The sequence below is a fragment of the Notechis scutatus genome, chromosome 2 (assembly GCF_049901735.1).
Source record: "Notechis scutatus isolate UNSWTSFEM ecotype Mainland chromosome 2, rNotScu1.2, whole genome shotgun sequence".
In the NCBI taxonomy this organism is placed as follows: Eukaryota; Metazoa; Chordata; class Lepidosauria; order Squamata; family Elapidae; genus Notechis; species Notechis scutatus.
The window spans coordinates 183,634,787-183,648,700 of record NC_142010.1 but is presented as its reverse complement, the minus strand read 5'-3'; the positions used below and the strand labels follow the sequence as shown (position 1 = coordinate 183,648,700).

The 13,914-nt window shown below is 40.7% G+C and overlaps 1 protein-coding gene across 4 annotated transcripts in view; it reads left to right on the top strand.

Annotated features, from left to right (window-relative positions):
- Window positions 1-569: 569 nt before the first annotated feature.
- Window positions 570-13,914, top strand: part of ACO1 (aconitase 1) — a 57,495-nt gene continuing 44,150 nt past the window's right edge. Inside the window, exon 1 of one of the 4 annotated variants that reach the window (XM_087957601.1) lies at window positions 570-1,080. The gene's annotated coding sequence lies outside the window, so the exon portion shown is untranslated. Of the gene's footprint in view, window positions 1,081-13,451; window positions 13,721-13,914 lie in introns of those variants that run through there. The other 3 variants (XM_087957603.1, XM_026672288.2, XM_087957602.1) reach the window with 3 other exon arrangements.

Sequence of the window (13,914 nt, the reverse complement as noted above, 5' to 3'; positions counted from 1 at the left end):
AAAATAATCAACAACAGATAAAAATAATAGATCAAACACGGAGGTTGCTGCTGGATTTAGTTCTCAGATATGCCCTTCCCTCCCTCAGCCACCCACCCCAATTTAGCTTTTATTTATTTATTTTTATTTATTTATTCATTTGGTCAATTGCTTGCAAGATAATAGGTATAAGTAAAAACATAGTTATGAATACATGGATACATATAAGAAAAATAAAAATATATATAAAAGAAACAATAGGACAGGGATGGTAGGCAAGCACGCCCCCTACAGATCTCTTAGGAAAGGGGTGAGGTCAATAGTAGACAGTCTAAGGTTAAAGTTTTTGGGGTTTGGGGAAGAAACCACAGAGTCGGATAGAGTATTCCAGACATTGACCATTCTGTTGCTGAAGTCGTATTTCCTGCAATCAAGTTTGGTGCGGTTAACCTTGAGTTTGTATCTATTGTTTGCTCTTGTGTTCTTATGGTTGAAGCTGAAGTATTCATTGACAGGTAGGACATTGCAATGTATGATTTTATGTACTGTATTTCAATCAGACCGAAGGCGGCGTAATTCTAAGGTTGTCTAGGTCTAGAATTTCGAGTCTGGTGGCATAAGGTATTCTGCAATTGGTAGAGGAGTGGAGAACTCTTCTTGGTAACCACGTCGCGATTCTGACGGGGGAGGATAACTTTTTGGCCGAGCCGAAGCCCCTAAGGGAGAAACGAGGAGGGAGGAGGGGCCGTAAGCAAGTCGGTTTCGCCGATCCAGACGTGCAAGCTGCACAGCTCGGCTCCGGACGCGGGAGGAGAAGCAGCCAAGCGGCCGTTCCCTTTGGCGAGACGGGAGGGGGGGGAGAGGAGATACACACGAACAAGGGGTTCCCCCCCCCTCCGAAAGGGAGGCGGAGCAACTGTTTTTCTTCGCCCGCCCGCTTGACCCGGGTGGGAGGAGCCTCTGAGGGGGCGGAGCAAGAGTGGCAGCGGTGGCAAGCACGGGGGATCGTTTCTTTGCCCGAGCTGTCCCGGCGCCGCGCAAAACAGTCGCTGCTGCTGCTGCTGCTGCTGCTGCCGCCGCCGCCGCTTCTTCTGCAGCCGGGTAAGTCTCCGCGGCTTCTGGCGAGGACGCGCCTGCGCCAAGGAGAGCGCTGCCCTTTGGGGGAGGGGGAGGGGGTTCCCTCCCGGTGGTTCAGCCCGCCGAAGCTTCGGGACGGCCTTCCTTCCCTTTCTTCTTGCCGCCTTGCTCGCGAGTAATCCCGCTGGCTTTAGAGAAGAGGCGCAGAACGGAGAGGGAAGGAGGAGAAGGGGGCGCCCGGCCGAGCCTTTTATCCTCGCGGCGAAGCTTCGCTGGAGGCCCGGGGAGATTCGGAGGGCCACCTTCTGGGTTTCGCCTCGGGGTTGTGGGAAAGAGGACAGCTCTGACGTTCGAACGGGGGCTTAACCGAACTTGTAGGTCATCTAGTCCAGGGGTCTCCAACCTTGGCCACTTTAAGCCTGGTGGACTTCAACTCCCAGAATTCCTCAGCCAGCTTTGCTGGCTGGGGAATTCTGGGAGTTGAAGTCCACCAGGCTTAAAGTGGCCAAGGTTGGAGACCCTGCTCTAGTCCAACCCCTCCCCAAGCAGGAGACCCTAGCCGTTTGCACCTCAAGACGCGCACGCGCGCGTCTGTGGAGATTCTCAATCCTCCAAGTCATGGTTGATTCCAAAGGGGCTTTTTTCCCCCCCTCTTCCTAAGACTTTCCTGGTTTTTCTTTGAAGACGTTTTCCTTCGCATTCAAGAAGCTTCTTCAGCTCTGGGATCTGAAGAAGCTTGGAGGAGAAGTGAAAATCCTGTAAAGGAAAACCAGAAAGTCCAGTTGCCTTGGGGGAGGGGGGGGGAAGCACCTTTGGGCCTTAAGATGCGTCTTGGACAGAATTGCTTTTGGATAATCTCAGGGGCGCTTCCTCAAAAGTAAACCCAACGTGTAGCCTAAAGGTAGATCAGAATTGCTGGCTTGTTCCACCGTTCTTGTGTGTTTTTGTCGGCTTACACACACACACACACACACACACACACACACACACACACACACACAGCCTCTTTCCCAAATTTTGCTTGCCATCGGTTATGCTTCCTGGGAATTACAGATTTATAGGCACAAATAGAATCGAAGGACGAAAGGAGTCGCTCCAAAGTCTTTTTCCCTTTTTATACTTTATTTATTTAATAAAGAGCTGACTGTCATGCCCTTTGCAATACATTTTTGGCGTTATTAGGCTTAGGAGAGAAAGGGGAACCTTGTGGGGCTGGTCCGTGCCTATTTATTTATCTTTTATTACGTTATATCAAGTTTTTCTGACTGAACCCAGTTGCCAAAGAAGAACCCCTGAAGACAAATTCTTATTTGGGTTAAGAACTTTTCCGAACAGTTCCTCCCATATTTTTTTTTGGCTCACCAGAAAATACAGCAGAAAGTCTGGTGTTTGGTTTGCTGTAAAGAAAACTTTTACACTTCCCTTGGTTTACTGTTGACTCAGCAAGCTGAGGCTTTGCTTTCTTCTCCCCCCTCCCTCTACTTCAGATTTCTTCTTTTTCTTTTCTCCCCAAAAAAAAATTCTTCTCTTTGTCAGCAGGAACAAAGTTCAGTGTCAGTTTCACAACACTTTTTCCCCCTAAGGCTAGGAAAGGTTCAGGTTAGGAAACATGTCTTGGGTGGACCTTCTTGTTTCTGTCAAAGCAGATTAAGAGTGATACAGGTTTTGTCTGTTGCTAATACACCTGTGAAGGGATTCTCAAAAGAGCAGCATTCAAGACTGAGCACAGAAGCATTGACAGAACTAACCTGCTAGAATTAAGGTTTCCTTCTAAGAAATCTTTTTTTTTCTTTGCTATATTCTGAATATGAATATTGAATTGTAAAATCATTGACAAGATTCCCATCCCTCTGTGTTAAAATTATACATTGTATAACAGGGGTCCCCAACCACCAGGCCCCGGACCAGTACCGGTCCGTGGAACATTTTCTACCAGGCCGCCGGTTTGCTGGGCGCCGCCATTTTGTTTCAATGAGAAACTGCTTCCGGGTGAGCTTTTCCGATTGGAAAGCGGCGTTTGGGTCCTGAAGGAATCCTCGCGCCTTAGTTTCATCGAAGGGGGGGGGCGGCTTCAAACGAAACTAAGGCGCGAGGATTCTTTCAGCACCCAAGGCAAGGCGAGCCGAGCGACCGTCCTGAAGCCGTCCCGAAGCCCATCGACAAAGGTACAAAGGAGGAGTTGAAGGTGGCGGGGAGAAGCGGGGGACGGCTGGCTGGCCGGTCGCTCGGCTCGCCTTGCCTTGCCTTGTCATGCGTGCTGATGCCGGTACCGGGCCGTGGCACAAAAAAGGTTGGGGGCCACTGTTGTATAATATTTAATGAGGGCATATGAAATGGATTTTCCTTTCATAAATGCATGATATGTATTCCCTCAGGATACTCACTCTTAGCCACACAGTCTTAAATTGTGTCTCGACAGAGGTACTCTTAAATTCTACATGGAGCTTTGCTAAGTTTGAGGGTAACCTTAACCCACCTTGATTCACCTTGGAAAAGCTATGGAGAGAAATTTGGGGAATGCACTGCTAGCACCCCTAGGAAATCCCAGGGCTACAGGATAAACTGAGGCAAGGTCAACAAATCCACAAGCAAGCAACAAAATTGATGTTTTTGTCAGGCAAACATGTTCATTGAGTCAATAGGAGAAAAACCCAACTCAAGGGAGAATCTTCATTTTTTAATCTCAACAGCCTTAGTTGTACACTGTAACTTACACTATATCTCATTAAATCATAATTTGCATTGCCCGTGTTTGCTGAGTAAACTACATTTAGTTATACTATACCTTATACTAAGCCATAAATGTTGGTTTGTAAGCTAGACTTATATAGCTCCCAAAGCCACAGTTTTGTTTAACATACAGGATGAACCTCACCCAGAAATCTAGTTACTTCAGTAAAGCACAGGTGTTGTAATCACGAATAAGTAAGTTGTGCTTTCACAAGTTTTGGGTTAGCGTAACTGTTCACTCAACCTATGCTGGTTTATAAAGGATCACCAAAGTGGTTTGTGCATTACAAAACTGGTTTATCAAAATAAGCTTCAGTTTGTGAACTTTTCCCTCTCTTCTGAAGTGTTCACTTCTGTTTTGATTGACCACAACTTGCCATTCTCCAAACCAAGAAATTAAAAATTCCTAACTCAGTTTTCTTTGAAAATATCATGTTTAAGCCATGGGTTGTGAAGATAAGATATTTCAATAAACAGTAATTAAGATTAACTACTGTTTTTATTAGTGTAAATCAGGGGTCCCCAAACTTGGCAACTCCAGCATAGCTGGCTGGAGAATTCTGGGAGTTGAAGTCCCAGAAGTCTTAAAGTTGCCAAGTTTGGAGACCTCTGGTGTAAATAAATAAAAATAGGAAAGCCGTGATTTAAAAAAAAGGCTCCCTCTGTCTCTACCCAGAGTAGTAGTGGAAATGGAAATTGTGTCCTTCATGAAAAAGTATTTCATACCTTAACATGCTGAATTGGTCTCTTGAAAGGGCCATTTTCTTCTATTTCCACTGATGTGCTACAGATTTCAGTTTGAAGTTTTGTTAGTTTTTACCTACCTGTTTTTCATTGTGACAATCTAACTAGATTTATTTTGTAAAAGTCATCTGTTGATACAACTGACAGTAATAGTAATACACAAAGCTATAGTTATACACAAAAAAATACCATGATTGAAATCTGCCAGAATAATCCAACTCACAGGTATCAGCAGAGGCATCTCTTGTGTTATTGGTGCAAAGTTTTTAAGAGTTACTCTTTCAAGTTACTTTGGCCCAGTTTATAGGAGAATTAATTGGGGAGACATACATATAAAACAACCTAGGGGAAGTTTGAATGATCCCCCACCCCCGGCTGCTTGGCAAAAGTTTCTTCCCCAAACCCCAAAACTTTAACCTTAGACTGACTACTATTGACCTCACCCCTTTCCTAAGAGGTCTGTAGGGGGCGTGCATAAGCGCACCAACGTGCCTACCATCCCTGTTTCTTTTTATTTTTCTTATATGTATCCATTTCATGCATTCATAACTATGTTTATGCTTATACCTATTACCTTGTAAGTGATTGACAAATCAAATAAATAAATAAATACAAATAAAAAAGAGCAGCAATTTTTTTTTTACTGTTCCACTGATGTGCTACAGATTTCAGTTTGAAGTTTTGTTAGTTTTTTACCTACCTGTTTTTCATGCAAATGTTAATAAGAGATTTAAATTGTGAATTTCATTGGTAATGCTTAAGTCAGCTGTTCTCTGAGGATAGGTTTCTCTATGGCAGGAAAATCAAAGACTAACAAATATGTAATGACAAATGCTTTCGAGGATTAGGACTTAATGTTCTTTATTTGCAAGTATATACACACTTCTTAGATACCGGTGGGGGGAATTGTAAGCAGTGAGGTTAGGTTGTAGTTACTCCTATCGTTCTACCATTTATTTTCTGAAATTCCAACCACCCCAAAACTGCAGTCCTCAGTGTGATTTACAGATGTTAGCAATGTTAAAAACGTTACATCAGAAAAGTTTATATGGAGAAAAAAACACTGCAACCAAGCTGAAAATGGTGATAGCTATAATAAAAACAAGGTAGAATTCTAACAGCATTGAAAAGTTTTAAAAATTACTACTATATGTACTGTATAAGATAAGCATAGTAAAACTGCCATTTATGGCAATGCAGTTAGATTCCTACTTTATTAGAATTTAATCAGAAACAGGAAGGTAGATGTCTAGGTTGAACAGAGTATGGTGGAAAAATAAAGAGAAATAAAACTGGAAGCAGGAAATAGGAGGAAAAGAAGTTGAAAGAGGGAGAAAAATGGAACTAAGAATATTCAGTATTATTAAATAAAAATTAAATAAATGTGGGAGGTATTGGTTCATCTATATACTATTAAAGTTCTCATTGTGCATTATACTACAACTGTCTATGGAGATTCTCAGTCATCCAGGTCATGGTTGTCCCAAAGACATTTTGCTTCTCATCCAAGAAACAGCTTATATGAGAAGTGAGATGTCTTCAAGGAAAAACCAAGTTCAGAACCCTTTTGAAAATGCACCTTTGGGATTGATTATACTTTTGAATCGAGGTACCAAAAATCTACTAGCTTAAAGAATGCATTAAAAATCTGGGACCCATTACTCCTGTGGAATTGAAATTTCCACGATGTCCATGCTAGTTTTATTTGCAAAGTAATGGCCATTGTAGCATCCCAGCAGTCACAAAGGCATGATTTCTGGTGCTTTCTGCCACCTTCCCACAAGCAGAGTCAATGGGGAAGCCAACAGGAAGTTGGACGTCATTCTTCCCACTTGCACTGCTCTTTTGCCCACACATGGTCTTTCTGTTTAGCTCTTTAGCTAAGAAAATATTGACTTACTGCTGAAGTTTGTTTGCTTTTACAATTATTTTTCTAATTTTCTACTAAGATATATACTCTTCTTAGATCAGGGATGGCAAACTCGATTTCATTGAGGGCCACATCAGGGTTGTGTTTTACCGGGGGGGCGTGGCCAGGAGGGCGTGGCCAGCTTGATGTCACGTGTTGGGGGCACCTGTGATGGCCCGAGTGGTCTGCCAGCAAAAACGGGCTCCTGAGCTCCATTTTTGGCTGGGATGGCCTCCTGGAGCTCAAGAAGGCCATATGCACCCTCCCAGCCTGTGGTGCCTCTCCCAGTGAAAACTCTTTCACTGGGAGAGGCACCACAGGCTGGTCCTTTGCTGTTTCCTGGGCGACCTCGCAGGCCAGATCTAAGCACCCCACAGGATGGATCCGGCCCATGGGCCTTGAGTTTGACACCCCTGTCTTAGATGATTTTATGTGTGTGTGTGTGTGTGTGTGTGTGTGTGTGTGTGTGTGTGTGTGTGTGTAAAATTTAATGTTCATTCTAGTCAGATCAGACTGTGCTACCTTTCTCCCAAAGCATGACCCAATAGGTTACAGGGTTATCAGGTTTAAAATAAAAGCTTGTAGGACATTTGTAATGTTTAGTTAATTGATTCACTTGAATCCCACACAGAGTCACAGAAGGCAGCCTCCTTATTTATAATCAGCTCTTGGGAGATTTTGGTAAGTTTACTTACCATGTAACAACGTGGATGATCAATGCATTCCGAAGCTTACTTTTTTATTCCCAATTAATTCTATGGGTGATTCCAGAGATAAGCCGTGTTGCAACAGCCGTGCAAAGGCAGCATTTCAGCACCACATGGGAGAAGATTTTAAAGGTTGTGTCACAAGGTTGCAACAGCTTTTTGGCATTTTCTGCAAATATGTGACAAGTTTACTATATTCACATGAGAGTAAACCTTTCTTGGCAATTGCTACAGACAAATACTGCTCCAGGCATCCATCTTCTGTTCCTTACAAAATGTTCTTGTCATTATGTAATAAAGGGAGAATTTCTACACTACTGTGTTAATGGACCTCTAGTTCTTTTAATAAAAGAAATCAGATTACGATTGTACTCTGTATTCTAAATGAATCACATTGATGTGATTTATTTTCTCTCTCATTCTTTACTTGAGATCTCAAATATTTTCCTATATTGGATTTTTAAAAATATTATACGTGTGAAAAATAGTTATTTTTCTCACAGGATGTCATGTATTTATGAATGAGGATCTGGAACTAAGATCAACAATTTATACTAAACTGTAATATGGTTTGGCTTAGTATGTTGAATGAACCCAACAATTACAGTTTGTAATCATGATTGTGGCTTATTAAGTTTGGAGTCCTCTTATTTGACTTATTCTTTAAACCAGGGGTGTCAAATTCGCAGCCGGTGCTGGCCCCACCCCTGCCCAGTTTAGCAAAGGGGGGGAGTCACAATATGTCACATGATGCTGCCGTGACGATGCAAGTTTGGCACCCCTGCTTTAAACCATGGTTTGGTGCATTAGCTAAATGGGCTTGTGTATGAGTGCAAATTTAATTTTCTTTCAGGCATGCTCTTGCATGGTTCTGTTTTCTGGATTAGTTCTTTTCTGTCATGATCCCCACGTACAGTATTACTGTATAGTTTAGCTGAGATAGATATAAAGCAGGCAAATTACATGTGTCCTGATTATTAAAGTGAGAATTTATGATTAAGTGTATTGATAACTTTCTTTTTATCAAAACATATTCTTCAGCAAATAGCAAAACCACAACATTTTTAAATGAATATTTTTTTAATTAAAATAAGATTTTACAAATATTTTAAAAACTGCAGAGGTTTTTACAGAAGAAGAGAGAAAAAGAAAACAGTTTATAAAAGGGTAAAAGAAAAAAGTGGAGAGTAAGAAAAAAGCAAGGAAAAAAGATATCTAAAGAAGGGATTTCCCTCTTTTGCCGTAGTAACAAACAGCAACTTTTGCTACATTTTTGCTACATGTAGCAATCTCTACCCTTCCATATTGTATATCATCCTTCTCTTTTTCCCATAAATGTTTCTTTTTAATCTATAAATGCAGAAATCAGCAGTTCGTTTTTATCCATTTTCAGCAAATATCTATAAAGGGTTTTCAGTCTTTTATAAAAGTAGTTTTAAAGTAGTTTTTTTTTTTTTTCTTTTAAAGCCGGGTCATCTTCTAAAGAGTCGCAATCTGTAAAATGTTTTACTTCTTGAATATTTTTCAGAAAGGAGGAATGACACCTGCCTCTTTTTGGAAACTAAAACTAAATCTGGAAAAATATCTCCTTGTTGGGAATAAGACTTTACCTTTTAGTCACTTTTTGGATCTCAGTGACTTGCTAGTGACAGTGCTTTTTAAGAGAGCTGAAGGTGGCAAAATTTAATGTAACTTTTGGTGGTAGAGTTCAGCAATATCCTTGTCAACCATGTCCACCAAAGAAACCATTTCCTAATAACCAGGTGAGCCTCCCATGTTAGGTATTCTTCTATTCAAAAAACAACATACCCTAAATTCATAGGAAGCCCAAATATCCAAAGAAGGGTGGTTACACCTTCAAGAAAATAGTATAACCATTTAATGAAGATTATTGGATTCACCTTTTTTTTTAGCTTTATGCTGCTTAGGCACTGGTGAATTCTGAGAGAGGGATAAAGTTATCCTAAAATCTGCCTAAATGGGACAGGAGAAGGGTCACCTCTAAATACTTTCATTAGCCTTCCTGGAAGTATTTTTCCAAAGCACTGTAGAGAAAGATCAAGTCTCCTTTAATTCAAGCTCAACTCCTGTGACTTTATGGTTCCTATCAATGTGTATGTAATCATACATGTAATTTTCTTGGCACAGAGTAGAAAAGAGGAATGATTCAGTGTAGAGGATAACTATTTTAATTGCAGCTAACTTCCATATAAACTTAGTTTTAGTTTTGCCCTGATTCCTTCCACTATGCCTCCCCCCAAAGGTGATGTTCTCCTGATCTGTTTTCTCTTGGTGGCTAACAAAATCAAAATGTGTCCTGCAGATAACTAGGACTACACTACTATTTAAATGCTTAACAGTCTAGAGAGTGAAATAAATGGGAAGGAACAACAGAATGGGACACCTAGGTAAAGAGTCCCTCTGCATTTTGTCATACATCCCAGGCTAAACTATATTGTCCCAGGCACACATTCCTGCTTTTGCTTTCAACATCAGTTGGTGTAATCGTTGCACAATTTGCATTGTGCCAAGATTTAAGATCGGGTGATTAGCACTGTTAAAAGACATTCTGGTCTTGGCTTTCTTATTATCTGCATGTGGAAGCCAAGCATAGCCATTCAGGACAGGGTGTATCTAAGATCAATGCACACACATTCAGTGGGTGGAGGTTTTTTTTGATCCGGATCAGTGCAAATGGATTCCCAATCAATGGATTTAAATCATATCTCCTCCCACACACCCCACACCCATCTCCAGTTTGTAAAAATACTTGCTTGGCTGCTTTAACCAGTGGCTTAAAGAGGAGCACATGCTTGCAGAAGCCGTCTCTTTCTTGGGGAATTCTCTGCATTAAGTTGGGAATTCAATTGCTGTTTTTCCATTTTTTAACAGGTCACTTGGGATGAAACATGTATGTATCATTTTCCCAGGATCTCTTTATAGGCAAACTTTCTCAGCCATGGACCTTCTGTATGCAGAAATACTAAATGCCAGAATTCTCAATAGCAACCTTACCAACAGGGGAATTCTGGGAATCTGCACATCTGGATAGTCCCAAATCTGGGAAGGCTGGCATAAGACTCATAATAAAGAAGATTGACTGTAGCAACCAATCTACTGAGATTGCAGCACTTTCATTCAGCTAATCAGAAGTTGCGTGCCGTTTTTTAAATACATGGAAATAAAATATTCCTTATGTCTTCCCTTGGACGAAACCACTTTGAAGTTGTGATTTTAAAGTCCCTTTTAGCTTCTTATGATTCTTTACTTGCTCAAAACAGAAGAATAGGTGTGCATAATTTTTAAGAGTCGGCTCATAGAAAACATTGTGGTCCAGTTAAGTTAGGCGCTGTCAAATTTCTGTCATCTCTTTGTTTTTCTCTCATTCCCAGTGCTTTCTCTGGAAACCTATGGACAAAATATTCCTTGCTTTTTAAATTAAATATATAACATTGCACAGTGCATTTTTTAAAACGTTGGTTAAACTGAAAAGTTGGGGGGGGGGAATAACAACCCATTCCTGATAAAGTAAATGGCAAACCCCTTCCAAAGTTGAGAAAACGTTATGAATCCAGTATAACTCAAGGGTGTTTTTACCAGTTTCTAAACTCTTGTGTTTGCTTTCTTCAGCCTAGAAACTGAAGCTTGGGAAGAAGTATTCAGCACAGAACAGAAGATACAGTTGCACGTATCAGTTGAATTTAGTTGATAGTGATTTCCATTGATTTGGATAGTTGAAAAATCACAGTTAGTGCATGCAGGAAAACATGGCAGTGTGGAGTGATTTTCCAACACTGTCTCCATCATGCCCTGTTCATTTCCCCTCTTCATTTTTTTTCCTAGTTTTCCCGGGCCCTCCCTGAACTATTTCCTAAGCATCTTGATTGAAGTAGTTGAGCAGGTTCAGTCTTCATTGGATTAGCCTGCCTTTGCTGGTTGCCTTTTATTTGTGAAGCTTGGGTGAAGATTTCATTTGCTTCTGTAGAAATCTTGGTATCCCTAAACCTTCTGGTATGTTGATGGAGCTATTTTGGCAATACAAGTCAAGGATTTTTCCTCCTTATGAGAAGAAATAAGAAAGTGCTTAATGGCCAAGAATGCAGGATTTGATCCATCTCATGGCAAGGTGTTGTTGTTTTTTAAAACCCTAACAAACAAACAGAACTTTGTTCTCCCTTTTCTGTTTCCGTTACTATGGGTCAAAATGTACAATTGGCTTGGGATATATTTCCGTCCAATGAGCAGAAGATTCCTGTCCTTCATTTGTTCACTCCTAATGTCAGAAAATAAGAATTCCAGTCTTAACCATTTTGAAAATAAAACCAGTGGGGAATAATCATTACAAAGTGAGGAACTGGAAGGGGTTAATAATTAGAAGAAAGCAGATACAGAGTGAACTGATCAAGGCATAACTCTTCTAAAGTCTTTGTTTTAAATGTTAGAGTCCCATTCTTTTTTGAAGCGCCCTCCCCCAAGTAATTCAGGCCAATTAAGAGAAGTGTCTTGTGATTTAAGCTCAGTAGTCTTAAACACTGATGCCTAGTTGATAGATTATATAGACTGTGGATTACTTCAGATCTTGTGGCTTTGGCATTTCTAGAATGTTAAGTTTGCAAAATCTGATTCTGGAATGGTAAGTTTGCACAATCAGTTCGAAACAACCTGTGTGAAGGAAGGTTGTTTTCATCTTCATCACCCACATGGGCCCAAAAGGCAAAGGCAGCCATTTTTAGATGTTCCTGGAAAATTGATAATTGGAAATATTGATCCTACATATAGATCTGAGATAATTTCCAACCAAAAAAACTCTGTAGCACTTTTATGGACAGATGAGTTCTGTTGACAGGTGAAAAACCAGAACTGGTTTAAATCTGAGGGTTCAGGTTAAATTTCTTTATTCAAATAAAAATAGCATTCTAAGCAAATCAGAATTCTATGCTAAATCCCCAGAACTTTTAGTGTTTCAGATTCTAAATGCCCAGATGAAAGATTCACAATTCAAAGGAGTGCAGATGGTCAAGATTAATTGTTTTTCCCCTCTTGAGCAAAATGGTCAGTAATTTGCCCAGGCAGCAGGACTGAGAGGGAACAAGCTGAGAATGGCTTGGATTGAGGAGGGGCACTCACCTAATGACCAATGGGGTTCAATGGGTTAACGGCAGTGGGGATTGCTGGGATTGCTAAGCAGTTCAGTCCTATAAAGTTGTCCTATCTGACTCCATTGCTTAGCAGCAGATATTCCAGTCCAATTACTGTTTTTAGGGTTGAAGTACAGGTAGTCCTCGACTTACAATAGTTCCTTTAGTGACCGTTCAAAGTTACAGCAGCACTGAAAAAAGTAACTTATGACCATTTTTTCCCACTTAGGACCGTTGCAGCATCGCTGTGGCCCCCTGATCAAAATTTGGATGCTTGGCAACTGACTCGTATTTACGACAATTGCAATGTTCCGCAGTCGTGTGATTCCCTTTTGTGACCTTTTGACAGGCAAAGACAATGGGGAAGCCAGATTCACTTTAAAAAACCATTTTACTAACTTAACAATGGCAATGATTTGCTGAACAAATGGGGGCAAGAATGGTTGTAAAACGGGGCAAAACTCACTCATAAATGTCTCACTTAGCTACATAAACTTTGGGCTCAATTGTGGTCGTAAGTCAAGAATTACCTGTATTTCTCCAGCTGTTGACATAATTTTTCAATAAGCCTGTCAGGGTTCCAAGTAACATACCCATAGCAAACAAAACTCTGAGGCAGGCAATTTCCTCAGAGAATAGGTTTATTGAATATGTCATATTATCACAGGCTGGCGAAAACCAACTCTGATTCTTCCCGCAGTTTTCACCTAATTAACAGTAAAAGTTTGTCACTTTCTCAAAACAGTCACATGGTCCAATCAAGATACTGTCCAGTTGCTAGGTGACTCCAATTCCCTCCTTCCGAGCACCTACCGGAATGTCCTTGGTTCTCGAGAGAAAGTATTTTGTTTTGACTATAACACCCCAACCATCTCCATTCCCCTCTCCCTATCCCTCTCCTTCAGTGTGTCAGCACTGAAGTTTCAAAATGGCCTCAAGTCAGGCCAGCTTCAGGGTTGACAAAGCCTTGATGCTGAATGGTGTCCATTTACTGCAATTTGGATAGCAGGCTGTCTCTAATGAAAACGGTCTGTTTGTTTAGAATGTATAATGAGAAGGATGAATGATCAAAAGCATCATTCTATCAATTGGTATCATCCTTCCTGCAGCTGAAAACTGCAGAACATTCTGGAGCTTATATCCACGTAGCACGTTTAAAGTTCAGATCCCTTTTGAGGCCAGCTACAGCTTTTCAATTGATTTCTGTAAGGTCAGGTTGCAGTTAGCATATTTCAAGGCAACGAATGGTGTCTATAGTACTGCAAACCATGAACTTCAGTCCAGATATCCTTATCTTTGGTGCCCTGGTGTTTACTCTGTATGTAATATAACTGCCTCCTTTTGTTCAAAAGCCTCAAAGCAGAGAAGTAATTGCATTTGTTTTTACGCCCAACACTAAATTGCTTTTAGAAGAACAGGGAGTTGATTTTAAAAAGGTAATTATTCTACAGTTTGTTTTTAAAAACAATCCTTTATAAATTAGTTTTCAATTCTGTTATCTCATAAATGGTTCGTTGTTTTTTGAGCTGGATTAAAAAGTATATCTTGTCCTTGGTTTCTCCTTTACAAATAATATTCAGCAAGCAGTGATCTATGTCTGAATACTAATTGCCCTCCTTTTCTTGTGATG